General features: G+C 33.3%; 1 protein-coding gene across 2 annotated transcripts in view; it reads right to left on the bottom strand.

Moving 5' to 3' along the window:
• LOC128222173 (uncharacterized) overlaps positions 1-4,734 on the bottom strand; it is a 12,681-nt gene extending 7,947 nt beyond the window's left edge. The window contains exon 1 of one of the 2 annotated variants that reach the window (XM_052931057.1): positions 4,604-4,734. The gene's annotated coding sequence lies outside the window, so the exon portion shown is untranslated. The remainder of the gene's footprint in view (positions 1-4,603) is intronic. The other variant, XM_052931056.1, reaches the window with a different exon arrangement.
• Between the last annotated feature and the right edge of the window lie 11,275 nt (positions 4,735-16,009).

The following is a 16,009-nucleotide window of genomic DNA, read 5'->3' as shown; positions in this document are numbered from 1 at the left end:
AACGAGATATTAACACAATTAGACCCTTGCTGTATTGTTTTAAAATCGGAAAATTATTAAGTGTACTTATGATAAAACCTTCCGGCATACATGTTTACATGTGAACGTTTAACTGAAACAGTAACTTAAAACAATCGTTATGATCATACAGATGTACATAAACAGACACGGCACATTGACGCACCAAACGAAACTAAAACTACAAGGACTACTATTTATGAACAATAGCTATAAACTTCCTAAGTAATAATATTCCGTTGACATTAAGTGATATGGTATAAGTTCTATATTTATTCCTAATACATGTTTAGGTTCACTTATGCGATAAATGATTTTAATTGAATATATATAAAAGAGCAACTTTATTTTAACATCATATTGTCGGTTTAATTTTGAAAATTGTTCGCTTTTAGTTCGTTTAATAAATACCGTATTTTATTTAAATTTATTTATTGATGAAAAGAGTTTTTCTTTACCAGTAGTAGTTACAAGCAAAGACGTCAACCACTTTTGGTTGGAAAAGAATAGAATGCAAAATTGATACAATTCTTAGGAAGTAAAAATAATAATATCCATTCACAATCTGCATTATTAGTTTGAGTACTGAACTTAGTTTATCAAAATAGCGGTCATAACAAGAGGCGTTGTCATGGGTTCTCTAAGCCTTCCTTTGTGAGCTTTATATTTCATAAATTGACATTTAGCCGGTTAATAATATTTGAACGAATCGACATGATTATGTTCATAGCCATTTCAATGCAGACAAAGGTATTTCCGGATAACCCGACTTTTATATGATATTCATTTGCTATCAGGTACCTATTTTTTAGGAAGCGGGCCTAATGCAACCAGTTTTTTCTTAATCCTTTGTAAGTATTGCCCTTTGATGTGCGTGCCGGTAGTATTTTACTAGTTAATGTTAGTACAATGCTAGCATGACCTGTCTTTCAACACATCAATACAGAATGATTGACTCTTGTCTGAACCGCGAAAAAAACCTTACTTAACAATGTGTCTCTTTACTTCCTTTATTTAATACCACAGAACATTCAGGGAACCATTTATCTTAGAAGTGTAAATATTTATTTCTATAACAAGTAAACACCCGTTTTTTTATCGATAAAAGGTTACGTTAATAATACGTTACTAAAACTTAGCAAAGAATAGTAGTATAAATTATATTTCAAACAAAACATATATTCACATCAGCAATGATTCACGCAGTTTAATACCTTTTAGCCATTTTTAATAACATATGAAACCTTGTTTTTTTTTTCAATCTTGTCATTTTTTCGCTTTACAACAACCACTCAACATTAAAGCTGGGAACATGATAATATGGTTAGCAGATTTGAGTTATCCTGCTATTCATTTTCTTAATTAATTGAAAAGGCCAGTCTTTAAGCATTTTACTACCGATATTTATAACAGTAGAAGGGTGTTGAAGTTGTCTGCCGTTCGATTACTAAAATTAACGGGAATGCTGTGGCCTCGAACAAAGGAAATTTTTTCGTTTTGATAAATGATTATACTTTAATTATACGTGCACAGTTAAAATGCAATCTGAGGTCGACTATTTGAATATTAAGGAAAGCTATACTACTCACACTTGCTCATATATCAGTGTCATATCTTTGTTAAGGGTTTTCGAGTAAGTACATTTAAGTCAAGATTTCTGCAATTATATTATAAATGGGATTGCAACTTAATATAAGGTTTCCCAACATCACCAAACCTATTTAATTGAGCAAATGACATAACTCTATCATGAACTTAATGCAATTTATTCAGCTTAAAAGTCATGGTTGCATGTAGGTTCATATTAGTTAATAAGTTAACAACTATGAGATGAATTTCATTTAAACATTGTGAAACCGTTTTCAATCATCAAACTTGTTTAATTTATTTAGTAAGATAACTCCTTTTTTCTTATAATGCAACTGATGACCCTTTATACTACTAAATGTTATAATAGGAAATTCTGGTTACGGTCTAGCATGTGACCCCATTTCAGTCAATGTCTTAGCAAATACATCATGTTAAACAATTAAAATCAAGAAATTTGTTCCCAACTAGCTACGACCTAGCTAACCAACTTCAATAATAAGTTATATAACACTATTTCGTAAATAATTCAGTCAAATTATAGCTCAATATTTTTCGACTGAGAAATTCTGATTACGGCTCGGCGTTCAACCATACTTATGTTAGTATTCAACCAGCTTATTTAAATAATAAAGTTAAACTTCGTTTTGCCTATATTGCAAACTATTGCCATTTTTATGGACTTAAAAATTCTGGTTAAGGTTTTTCATGTAACACAATGACGTAAATACTTAATGGATTGCAATGATACTTTTGACAGGTGTTCCCAACTATAAAACGTAATTTCTAGCTAGATAACTCTTTTTTTTAATGCATGTCTAAGTCAAAGACATATTATATATATATAAAGAAAGGGCTCTGTCCCATAAAACAACATATACAATACAAAACATAAAGTCGTTAGAGTCGGGTTTTCTTATTTACTGTTTATTGTTTTTCGTTTTCAAAGAATGGTATATGTTTGTATTCTGTCATCGTTTAGACTTTGCATAATATTAAAGGAGCGTTTGAAATCTAGCCTACCTGTGTACCCGTATATACATATATATACAATTGTCTTTCTTGTCTGAATGTTTACATTGAAAAATACATGATATAAATATTGATACGTCTAATATAGAAATAGTTAAATAATATCTACACGCTCCTATTTCCCCCGCGATACCCAAATGTCGACCAGTTTCAAAAAGCAATTTATGGCTAGAACATCGAAATATCGCTTACGCTTTGCTGACATAAAAGAAGCATAATAGCCTTGGTTCATTAAGTGGGGACAAGAAAAACTTCCTTTTTGTGATAGAAAAGTCATGCAAGCTGGGAGAAACCAAAAGCCGTCTTTCAGTCGTGAGCGACATAAGATTATCAAAACGGAAGTATCGGATGGTATTACAGTGTAATTTGTATGAAAAATGGTATAATCAATTTAGTCAAAACCGTATTCATCATTTACGGACTTAAATAGTAAATTGAAATATTAAGCTTTTCTTCAGCGTTAAAAGTACGTTAAATTATTCTGTATTCAAGATTATCAGATTTCAAATATGATACTAAATACAATCTAGCTCGACCATCGTTGGTTTATTTCATCTACGTACCTTTACATTTTTACCTTTTAAAAACTAAGTCAATCAATCTTTGACACGATGTGTCTACATGTTTTAAATACAGTTCTGAACGCCTGATATATGTGTTCAAAGTATTGTCATTCGAGACTGTTCTGGTCAGAATAGCACAGAAACATGGTTAATCGTTTAAGGTGTTTGATTATCATGAAAAGGGCTATATTGAAATGTTTGGTTTAATAGTTTGCGAACAAATGTAAAAAACAATAATCAAATCAATAAATGTTAACATGAACATGTGTATATATTGAATACAAACCCAAAACATGAGTATTATATTGGTGCCAACAAGATTGATTTAGTATCAGTTAATATAACTTTCTTTACAATCGTTGTTAAAGAAACATAGTAAAAAAATACTGAATATTGATACAATTATTTCAGCCGATATTATTTAGATGTATTAATTCGCGGCTCAAGGATGATGATACCAGACGCCCTTCTCAATTGAAAGTTAGTTTATGGCAATATTGGAACTGATAAACCAGAATGCACCGGACTTAAGTTAGCTCAAATGTTTCTGAAGGAGGTCCTAAACCCCCAAATCATATTTGAAGCCCATAAAGTTCAGTTTCAGAGGAAGGATGCACGTCAAACGTGCGTCCCTTCTAACTTCAAATCAAAGATCGGCCCCTGGCTTTATATATTCATGTTTTCTCCTTTATATCTACGCATTTTAAGCAAGAAGACGCAGATGTTAGATTGGTACAAAATATTAATTCAACACACGGAATATAGTTTCAATGAGACGAGAACCGGCTTAAAATCGCTTAGACGGTTCTTTTAAAGTAACAATTAAGTTCATGACTGTAACGTTTATAGGGTATTCACCTGTGTATTTATCGTCGATGCTTTTTCAAACGCATCGTATTACTGGAGAGTTTAGTTTTAACCACATTGCATGTACTTTCGAACAGTTGAGAAAAAAGAAGTCGTTTGCGCAAGTTTACTTTAAAACTTTATGCCAATTGTCCAAGTTCTCTTTAAAACTATATATGTAGCTGTGGAAGTTGAAGCTAAATTTCAAAGTCGTTTGTTCAAGTTCACTTTAAGCATATATATGTAGCTGTAGAAGTTAAGTCTGCATATTATGGTTACTAGTGAAAGTTCACTTTAAACGTGTTGCGTTCAAATGTTTAACAGATTTTCAAGGTTACATTTTTGTATTGAAGCTAAAAGCAATTCAGATCTACATTACTTCTAAAGATAATTCATGAATGACAACCCTGTTTATTGAGTTCTTATACGTTTCATAAAGATAAACTATTAACAGAAATTCACTTGAGAATCTCTCTGGTGAAATAAGTTCAAAACAGCCTAGACATAATACAGTTGTTCGTTAACAATTTCATAAAATTATATGATAAAATACTCACTGTTTGAATAAAGCACGCTTTAAGCCTTTCTCCTTATGGCTCATTTTCTTCTCATTTTAAGAGCATTTTATACAACTAGATAGTTCATGTTTACACTACATCGCAGCCTTGCGTAATTTTGTCGATCTTAGTGCGCAGCAATTGTATAGTTTGCGCAAGTGACTTGTAATCACGTGTTAATTTCTGACTCATCAGAAAATGGTTTCTTTCATAAACTATCAGTTTATGCAAATGACATTATGTTAACATTGGTAAGGTAATATAAAACCGAGGCATGTCAATATTATTCATATTCACTTAAAAAAGGAAATATAATATCACATCACCAAGTTCTTGACTAATATGTTAAAGTAACAAATGCGTAAAATCAGTATGTTTATATAGTTAAAACAAATTTGGTATCAAACGTAGTGAGCTATAAATAATTCATTTTTACAATTTTATACCGTCTCTTAAATCGTATTTTAAGACAAAAAATATTTAAACAGAGTTTCATGAAGAACTTTTAGATAAACGTATAATATGTGATTTTCATTATTTTTCCCTTTCGGTATTTTAAAAATATATTGAAACAGTAACGCTAGACGCTGAATTCCGTGCACCTTAAGTATGATGAAGACCGAGAAATCAAAGAATACCTTCAAGATGGCCGCCATAAATAACTAAATCATAAAACAAAAAACATTCTTAATATGGCACACAATTTGATATTAATATAGGAAATTGTATATTTCAATGTTTATTTCTCATGATGATAATGTATCTTAAATAAATATGCAGCATTGAATACCTAGATGTCAAGGTCAATGCATTTTCAAGGTCCTAGTACAAAAATGCCACTAAATTAAAAAAAAATTGGCAGAATTTCACAGAAAATTACGAAAATACATTTTAAAACAGTGGTAGTCTACCCCCTTCCTACCACCACCACCACCACTTACCCCGGCAGATGTCTGAATACTGAACACATTAGTTTAGACCATGTTAGACAACCTAACGAACGAACTAACGAACGAACGAACGTACGTGCGAACGAACAAATGTATGATCGATCGATCGAACGAACGAATGAACGCATAAACGAATGAATGAATGAACTAAACATGTAACCATGTAACGAGTATGTTACATAGGACTAACGTTTATGAGAAGTTATCCGTTTGTTTGTCATGGGTTAAATACTTTTCGGTTAATTAAATTTAGCCTTTTATAGCGTTACACAATTACATTGAAATTCCCTTTTATCGATGATAAATTAAACGAAATTAAAGGAATTGCAATTTTTCAGCACATATTTATCTTATTCAGAATTGCCATTACTGTTTATCATTGCTCTATTTTCTGAATTTGTTTTAGTCCTTGTAATTGTGAGTCTGCAAGTTTGACAAATTCATTATTAGTTTTGGTAAAGTTCAGTTTCCAAAAAGCACATTACCATTGTAATTGCATACTGCCTCTTTTAGATGTTTTCAGGAAACAGGCCTGTGTATCAACATAATATAACATTTTACTTATCCTATTTGAATAACAAAATTTACATATCTTTTAAATGAAGTCCCTACATCAAGAGGTAACGCATGCCAGTAGCAACTACCGGCAAGTATAGAAGGACTTACATATCAGACAGTCTTACAAGGTGCCGTCGATATGCAAATTGTTTGTATCTGTCTTTTAATTAGTGTTGATCTTTTATTAAACAGTTGACAAATACGTTCAATAGATCTATAATAATGCGACTGGGACAACAGTACACACAAATGATGCCCACTCTTGGGTGAGCTGTATTAAATATGTTTTGAAGGAGCATATGGTAACCTGGATGATGGTTAACTGTACGCAGAAGCGAAAACATTCGGAACGTTGACTTTGAAATGCGTTTGATGATATTTGGTACGCATGCTGAGGATTCGTATTTACAGCCACCTGAAAGGTCACACAAGGTTGTTCAAAAATAATAGACAGGTTGCAGTATATTAGTTGTGCGGGTACGGGTATGTGTTGGTTACCATTTAATCACTAGGTTTTCCATGTATATGTACATTGTACAAGTGAAGCGTGACATGTTCGATAGAACAGAGAAAAATACTTTTTGCACAAACAACATATGAATTCAGCCCAAAATTCTTCAGCTACGTAAAAAGGTTAAAAGAGAACTTGTACAAACGACTTTGAAATTCAGCCTCAGTTTCTAAAGCAACATATACAAGTAAAAAGGAAAACTGCACAAACAAATATGAAATTCAGCTGCATCTCTTACAGGTAAACGTGCCCTTCTTGTTTCGCAAATATTCAAAAAGCACGCTCAATGTGCTTAAAACTATAAACTTTAGTAATACGATCTCCGTGTTTTGAATAGCCCGACAATAAATGCACAGGTAAATACATTATAAACGGTACAGCCACGAACTTAATTTGTACTACCTTAAAACGATTTTAAAGCCTGTTTCGAGTCATTTAATCTAATTTCCGGTTGTTAAAACTAATATTTTGTACCAATCTGACATCTGCATCATCTCGCTTAAGAATGCGTAGATATAAAGGGGACGAAAGGAATGTATGGTCTCAAAATATTATATGGGGGTTGAGGACCTCCTGAGCTCCATTTGAGCTAAGTTAAGTCCATTGCGTTCTAGTGTATCAGTTACTATATTGCCATAAACTCACTTTCAATTGTACACGGCGTCTGGTATCATCATCCTGGAGTCGCGAGTTATTACATCTTAATCATAGTGGCTGTAATAACTGTATCAATATTCATTATTTCCATACTATGTCTTTTTACAACGATTGTAAAGAAAGTTATATTAACTGATACTTAATCAATCTTGTTGGCACCAATTTAATACTTAGATTTTGGGTTTGTATTCAATATATACACATGTTTCTGTTAATAACATTTATTGATTTGATTATTGATTTTTACATTTGTTGGCAAACTATTGAAGCAAATATTTCAATATAGCCCTATCCATGATATTCAAACACCTTAAAAGATTAACCATGTTACTGTGCTCTTTTGACCAGAACAGTCATTCGGCCTTAGCCTAGTTGTAAACATTTTGTCGCATGTAGTTAACTTATATTCATATCTTTCTTGCGTTCATGTGCGGTTTCCGCAATTCAATGAAGTGCGTTTCAAAGCTGTCAACATAGCTTCAATTACCTTAAAGCTTTTCAAAACCCTGGATTAGTTTGCGCAAAATACTGTTAGTTTTGTATTATTATTATAAACAGTATTATAATCCTACTTTTGTTTTTCATTGGATAAATACCAAATAAATTATAAAGTTACTTAATCATGCAGTGATGAATACAACCGGGCAAAGCGGTCTCGTTAAACAACCATAGCGTTTCTTAAGAAGATCAACAGGAAGTTTACATCATCTTAAGAAACTGAATAGTTTTCCTCGTCTCATTGTCCGTAAACAAAATCGCTTATTCTCTCCATGAACGAAAGGAATGCAAAGAGACGACGTTTGTCCTTGACACAGACGATGGTTGAAAATAGAATTGCATTAAAACACTCAAAAACCTTTAAACGATATGTCTGTGTCCGCTAACATCTCAATAATAATGAGCGGTATATGGTAGCTCACTTCGATGAAGCTTTATCTATAAGTTTTATAAAGTCATAAATACGTTATGTTTCATCAATAGATTTTATACTTACATTTTGGGATATCGTATGCAATGAAACCGATATAAATTATCAAGTGATAAAGTTTTAATTTAAGTTAAAACCTATGTTTGTTTTTATTTGTCTTCTTCTTTTTGTAAACATCAAGGCATACAAATTATACATACATGTTTTAACATAACACACAAAAAGAACAAATAGATCGGGCTACAAGCTATTACAACATTCGTTCCAGCCCCTCACATGCGTTGTGGTGGCGTCAATGTTTTTCTTTTTTTCAATATGGATAAACGGAAATAAAAATGTCGTTTGCATTTAAAATACAGATCTAACTATCTCTGACCAATCAAGTTTTTATTGAGGACGCTAAACAAAGAATCGCTTGGCAACTTTAATACATGTATACCTTTTGGTGGACTTCAGCAAAAAGCCTACACGGCATTAAAAAAGTCGTATGCATTTTAAATACAGATCTAACTCACTCTGACCAACTACGTTGTATTTGACGGCGATAAACAAAGAATCGCTTGGCAACTTTAATACATGTATACCTTTTGGACTTCAGCAAAAAGCATACTGGTTTCATCATTTGTTTTATTTCCTATTCCAAATAGTATATTGGATGAACTTAATGGATGAAAATACTTCTAACAAATATATGGATATACGGCATTAAAAAGTCGTTTGCATGTTAAATACAGATCTAACTCACTCTGACCAACTACGTTGTATTTGACGGCGATAAACAAAGAAACGCTTGGCAACTGTAATACATGTATACCGTTTTGACTTCAGCCAAAAGCATTCTGTTTTCATCATTATGTTTTGTTTCTATTCCGAATAATATATTGGATGGACGAAATGGATGAAAATACTTCGAACAAATGTAACAGGCGTTCATAACTATATATAAAACATGTAGACACATCGTGTCAAATTTTGATAGACTGAGTTTTAAAAAGGTACACATGTTTAGGGACGTACAAAAAATGAACCACCGAAGGTCCTGTAAGCATTGTATTTAGTATAATATTTGAAATCTGATAAGCTTGCATAAGGAAGACTTTAACGTGCTTTTAACACTGAAGAAGAGCTTAAAAATTACATTGGCTATCTGTATCTGAAAATATATACAAACATTAACAATAGCTTGAGTATTGTCTCGGTTTATCTAACAATCCTATATCAAAAATTGATAGTCTTGGTTGCGATAGAATCACGGTCTGCTTCCAATGCAAGGGTTATTTTTTGTTTGTCGTCATCGTCAATCGTCACCCTGTTTCTTATAAAGCTGAGAAATTTCATAGAAACGCACATACTCATCTATCAGCTGTGTCGAATGTTTTGCATTGGAATGCACATACTCATTCACCAGCTGTGTTGAGTGTTTTGCCTTGGAACGCACATACTCATTCACCAGCTGTGTTGAGTGTTTTGCCTTGGAACGCACCTACTCATTCATCAGCTGTGTTGCGTGTTTTGCATAGGAACGAACATACCCATTCATCAGCTGTGTTGAGTGTTTTGCATAGGAATGCACATACCCATTCACCAGCTGTGTTGAGTGTTTTGCATAGAAACACACATACCCATTAATCAGCTGTATTGATTGTTTTGCATAGGAACGCACATACTCATTCACCAGCTGTGTTGAGTGTTTTGCATAAGATCGTACATAATCATTCACCAGCTGTGTTGAGTGTTTTGCATAGGATCGCACATAATCATATATCAACTGTGTTGAATGTGTTGCATAGGAACGCACATGATCATATATCAGCTGTGTTGAGTGTGTTGCATAGGAACGCACATACTCATTCACTAGCTGTGTTTTGCAATTTGTTTATAGTTAGATAAAGCGTTTAAGAGCAAGCCATACTTTCAAGTTCGACCATTCTAGTCTAAACGAATGCTCTCAAAAACTCAGTTTCTGTTGGTCATATATATTAACGCCATACAATAAATCTGATAATATGCAGCACACCGCGTGCAGTTACCTTTTTAGAAGGGAAAACATTTCTGTAATGAAAAAAATACGTTGTGATTAGTCAAACATTGCAATACACTGTAATACTGTGCATGGTTATGATATTCCTTTCAAAACGCTGGATTGACTCAGAAATTACCTTATCGAAATTAAACGAAAAACAAAGTCCATTGAATGTCGAACATTAAAACATTTGGGACATTAGTCATCCCGAAGGTATACCACGACAGAGTATCCATTTTCAAGAAACTTCTTGTTTAAAAAGAAATGCATTGCTGTTGGATGTTGTATTCCATTTAAACATTCCATTATGTGGTTTGATCAGATAATTACTTAGCAAAGTAACCGCATTATCTAAATAGCATTCCATGAACGCCGTGACAAAGCAGTATACTATACCATATAATGATATATCACTTTAATATACCGCATTAAATTAATTTTTACGTTGTTATTGCTAAGTATAGTCTTATCAGTTTTCCTTTATGTTTTTTACTTCCGTGCAGTCCCACATAAAGTTCCACTCAGGACTCGCAAATATTTGACAAAAAGTTTGCATTCTTATTTTAAATCTGAAATACGTTTTAAGAAATTCAGTTAATTGTTGCAAGAGTCTTAGCATTTAATTATTATTGCATCCATTTAGTATATATTTAATAGTTATATATTTCCTTATTTTTGTGGTAACACAAATATTGGTATAAATATTCATGCAAAAAGCTGCAGAAAATAGCTCAGTAGCAAAACGTTACATAAGCCCGGTTTAATGGCATTGGGTAAACGCCAAAGACATGGAACATAAAATTACAAACAAGAAACAATCAATTATGTAATCAATTAATTAAAATCAATTATGAACATCTATTTTGAATACAAAATCCCCTAAATAAAACAATTTCAAATAAATAATGACTATTTGTCAAACAAAGTTTTTATTACTGATTTAAATATTGTGAGAGTTTTGCAAAGAAATGCTTAAATATTACCTCACCCTTTTTTAATTTTAATGTTTATTTTTATATTTGAGTGCTACTTTAAAAGATGCATTATTTAACAACATTCTACATCCATTTTGCATTCAAAACTAATATATGTTTCTACAAATGCTGCAATGTAAAGGTATTATTTGTAGTTGTATAAATTATGTATTATAGTGATGATCCTATGTACACGTTTAAAATAAGCATTTCTGTCGGTCTGTATGTTAAAATAAAATCAAACAAAAGCGTACTGTAAAGATTGAACTTCAGTTTTAAGTGCCTAAAATGGATTACGCAGAACATAAAATTGGCTGCATGACGATGTTAAATACCATAAGCGACATTTCATTATTTTAGGTATTTTACGCCCTTTATAGTTTCAACTAAATATTCAGATGACGTGCTAGATTAACACTTCAATTCTTGTATGAAAAAAAGGAATATACTAATACGTTTCAAGTTTATTTAATGTTCACACGCACGTTATTTTTGAATTTCAATGCATTCGTAAATTACTGAATTATGACATTACATAGAAACATTCTAAAAAATCAGCTGTAAACCTACCTAAACGCGAACAAGCAATGTCAATAACTTCCATATGCTAATGAAGTTTCTCTTGTAAACGTTGTTAACCCTGGTTTGCCAGCTTTTCAATTTGAACAGCTGTGAATAAAAAGTATTTGAAATAAACAGCATTGGAAATAGTGAATGACGTTTTAAATGAACGATAGCGCGATTCACTATAATCACTGTGGATATGGTAGGGAGTTGGGCCGCCTTCATCTTACTTCTATTGACGACGTGAAGCATCCAATCACTTGTCTTGTTTATTCTCTAACTTGAATCACAGGCGGTTTAGAGGGTACCCCACATTCCTTCTTCTAATGACGAAATGAAACACGCAATCACTTGTCTTGTTCGTTCTCTAACTTGTATCACCGAGGGGTTAGAGGGGACCTCGAATTCCCTCTTCTTTAGACCAAGTGAAACAAGCAATCACTTATCTTATTCATTCCTTCACTTAAATCAATGTGGATTTATAAGTCCCCCCCCCTCATATTGACTAATCGGGGCATTAAATATCTTGTTTTACTTGTCTTGTTCATTTCCTGACTTGAATAACAGTGGATTAAGGGAATGTCTCGCCCCTACCTCCACACACACACACACACACGCACACACGCACGCACACGCACACGCGCACGCGCGCACGCGCACACGCACACGCACGCACGCACGCACGCACGCACGCACGCACGCACGCACGCACGCACATACACACGCACACACACACGCAGGCGCACACGCACACACACGCTCTCACGCACATGTACGCTCTCACACGCAGGCATGTATGCACACACGCTCGCGCGCACACACACACGCACGCACGCACTCACGCGCACGCACGCACGCACGCGTGCACAGCCATTGTACGCAGGACAGGGACATTGAATGCGGGATAAGGTAGCTATGTTGGCTTCTGTATCATGGGCATTGAATGCATCGCCGAAAGTTGTCTCATGAAGTTGCTTGTAGGCACGAGAAGCTTTGATTGCGTGATAAAGTCAGGAAAACAAAATAACTCGTTATGGATTAAAACAAACAATGCATTGATTAACAAAATTAAACATTTTCCTGCACTAAAAACATTAACTTTAAGATCATCATTTTAGCCATTTGGAACATATATTTTATCATAGTGTGTGTGTGTGTGTGCGTGTTCGTGTGTATGGGCGTGCGTGCATCTACGAGTATGTGGGTGTATACGTGCGTTCTTGTGAGTGCATTTGTGTGAACCATAACAACCCTTAATAAGATGAAATAAAAGAAACAATTCAATGTGATCATTTACAATCAGTGCAAACACTCGTATTAAACACAAATACGATTTTCCACAACTTATACTATTGTTTTAATATGCCTTTAAGAATAAATACATATCGAAAACAATGGTTCTTATGAAAAATACCGAGTTTAATTTGAAAGAAATATGATACCATAGTAAATTCTTTAGCATTCACCAAACAATTGAATCATTTTTTGCGCTATCTACTATTAAATAAACAGTTACAATCTTGTAATCAGTGAATAATATTTTGTATGAGTTTATTATTTAGTAAGAAGTAAGGGTTTAACAGTCAAAATAAATGTTCGTTATACATGTGGAATATTGATTTTGAATAAGAGTTTCACTTTAAAACTTTAGTGTGTTTTAAATTAACGCCGATGTAACATTCAGTTTTGACCCCGTTATATATTGACCACATGAGTCATTTTCTTTCTGTTCAAAGAATAAAAATTTTTAACGTCAGGAACTGACCATCCCCCACCCCTCGCCAAACCCTTACGTAACAAATGACCCTCGTTGAAAATGTTCAAGAGTTATATTCACTACCAAACTTAGTCATTAATATGGTTACCCCTATTAGTGGAATTTATTAATTGTATATGTTTTTATTCAACGATAACCGATTGACTACATTAAACTTAGATTCAAAACACTGAACTCTATAGTCGCGTATTTTATAGATCTGTATACTATTACATTTTTTCCGATAGTGACATACAGAAGAAAACTTGGATGATTTTAAGGGGGTGGGGGCTGCACCCCTCTACTGCCGGGATCCGTTTGTGCTTATTACAATGCAGATTTCTGTCGATTATCATTTTTTGGTTTGTTAGTTAAAATATTTTGTGTATGAAATGAGTGTCACGCACTGGATTTACTATGCTTATATGCGATATTACTGTAGATGTATATACACAAAACAAAGCACTAATCAGCATAGTCACAGCTCATAGCAGAGTGACTTGAACGATTTTTGATGTGTATTATCAAAATATTATAATTCGGCAAATGAGATTGCTTAATAATTAAGAAAGCCTCTCATTAAAATAGCCGTGGAATTAGATATTTTGTACAACAACAATAACAAATATCCCTAACATAAAACTGATCAGACAATCTTAGATTTCTAATCTTTTCATTTAATTAACAAAAACAATTCGATTAACGTCATGCTAAACGTTTAAATACACTACGTATTGAAAAAGAAACAGGTAAAGGGGTTAGATTATTTGATACTGCGCAAAAACAAAGTCGGTGAGGTACCCTTTTCTTGATATCAGGCGAATTGTAATAAAACATTGAATACATGTATTTAAAAAAGTCAAACATTAAACGAACATTTCAAGAATTAAAGAAGGCGCACTTTTTTCAGCGAAACACGACGCCGTTTTTCCGCGAAAAATGACGTTATAGACGAATTTAGAAACAATAACATTCAACAAAAGAAAGAAAAATATATGTGCGTGATTGTTTTCACAAGACGCACTTGACGTTGAAATTCCATAGCTGTAAACGAAGAATTGATGAAACTATCGGTTATTGTAGCTGGAACGCAAAAATATGAGAGACGTCTCAAAATAGACGTCAGTGGCATATTTTGAAGACTCGTAGATTCAAAACTGTTTCGAATATTGAAACAGTAAAAACAGTCCCTATCTAGGCATATGCTCTTCTATTCGTATACTAATTTTCAGACAGTAACTCGAAAAAAAATTCATAGTCGCGTTCCACCTTAAAGATTTAAAGTTGTAACTTTGTTTAAAGTTGTATTGTCGTAAAGGAAGATGCCGGAAGTGAGGTAAAGCTCGTTACCAAATTCACTCACCAAAAGTTAAATGTTTACACATAACTAAATTAGCACCCGTTACACATGTATGTTCCAAATGGCTAAAATGATGATCTTAAAGTCAATGTTTTTAGTGCAGTAAAATGTTTAATTTTGTTAATCAACGCATTGTTTGTTTCAATCCATAACGAGTTATTCTGTTTTCATGACCTTATCACGCAATCAAAGCTTCTTGTGTGTACAAGCAACTTCATGAAACAACTTCCAGTGATGCATTCAACGCCCATGAATATATATATAGAAGCCAACATAGCTACCTTATCCCGCACTTAAGGTCTCTGCCGTGCGTACAATGGCTGTGCACGCGTGCGTGCGTGCATGTGCGCGCGCTAGCATATGTGCATACATGCCTGCGTGCGCGAGCGCGTGCGCATACATGCATGCGTGTATACACGTGCTTGAGTGTGAGATGATGTGTGGGGTGCGTTTTTACGCGTTCTTGCGTGTGTGCCTTTGTGGTACCTGCGTTTTGTGCGTGTGTTTGTATGTCAGCTATAACCACCCTTAACAAAATGAGCTTATTGTAACTATTTAAAGATGCACTCTTATTCCCCCAACTCAACTCAATATCTCTATTTCCCCCATGGCTGGAGATATTCATAATATATACAAACATTGATAGACATAGAACATTAATAATATATATATATCTACGACAGATATTAAGGTGACCATATATATATTAATCTAGGCATTATGGGGACCGTTGGATTAAGGCGACAAAAATTGGTCTCCTTAATATTTTCAGTCCAGATTTGATGTATCAAATGTCAATAAAAATGTCCATTGACAGTAAGTTGATAAGCTTGAATGTTTATTTACGAGATCATTTCATTGTTTTAAATATTATTCTCTTTTAATATTAAAAAAAAATATTCTTAAACTTTTGTGTTAGTATATTTGTGTATCCATAAAAATAGCTATTAAGGCGACCAGGGAAAAAATCATAATTTTGGTCAAAAATAGCTATATACTAAGCATTTTTTTGTTTTACTTTATTTAAAGCTTATTGTATATTATCCCGAAGTTTCATTCCATAAAAAACAGAAATGTGGAAATTCGATATTTCGTGTACCATCAGCATCCAAATTTTCAAGTATA

This window comes from Mya arenaria, chromosome 16 (assembly GCF_026914265.1).
Source record: "Mya arenaria isolate MELC-2E11 chromosome 16, ASM2691426v1".
NCBI classification, from domain to species: Eukaryota; Metazoa; Mollusca; class Bivalvia; order Myida; family Myidae; genus Mya; species Mya arenaria.
Note: the sequence above shows the minus strand (reverse complement) of the source record. Positions and strands in the feature narration are given on the sequence as shown.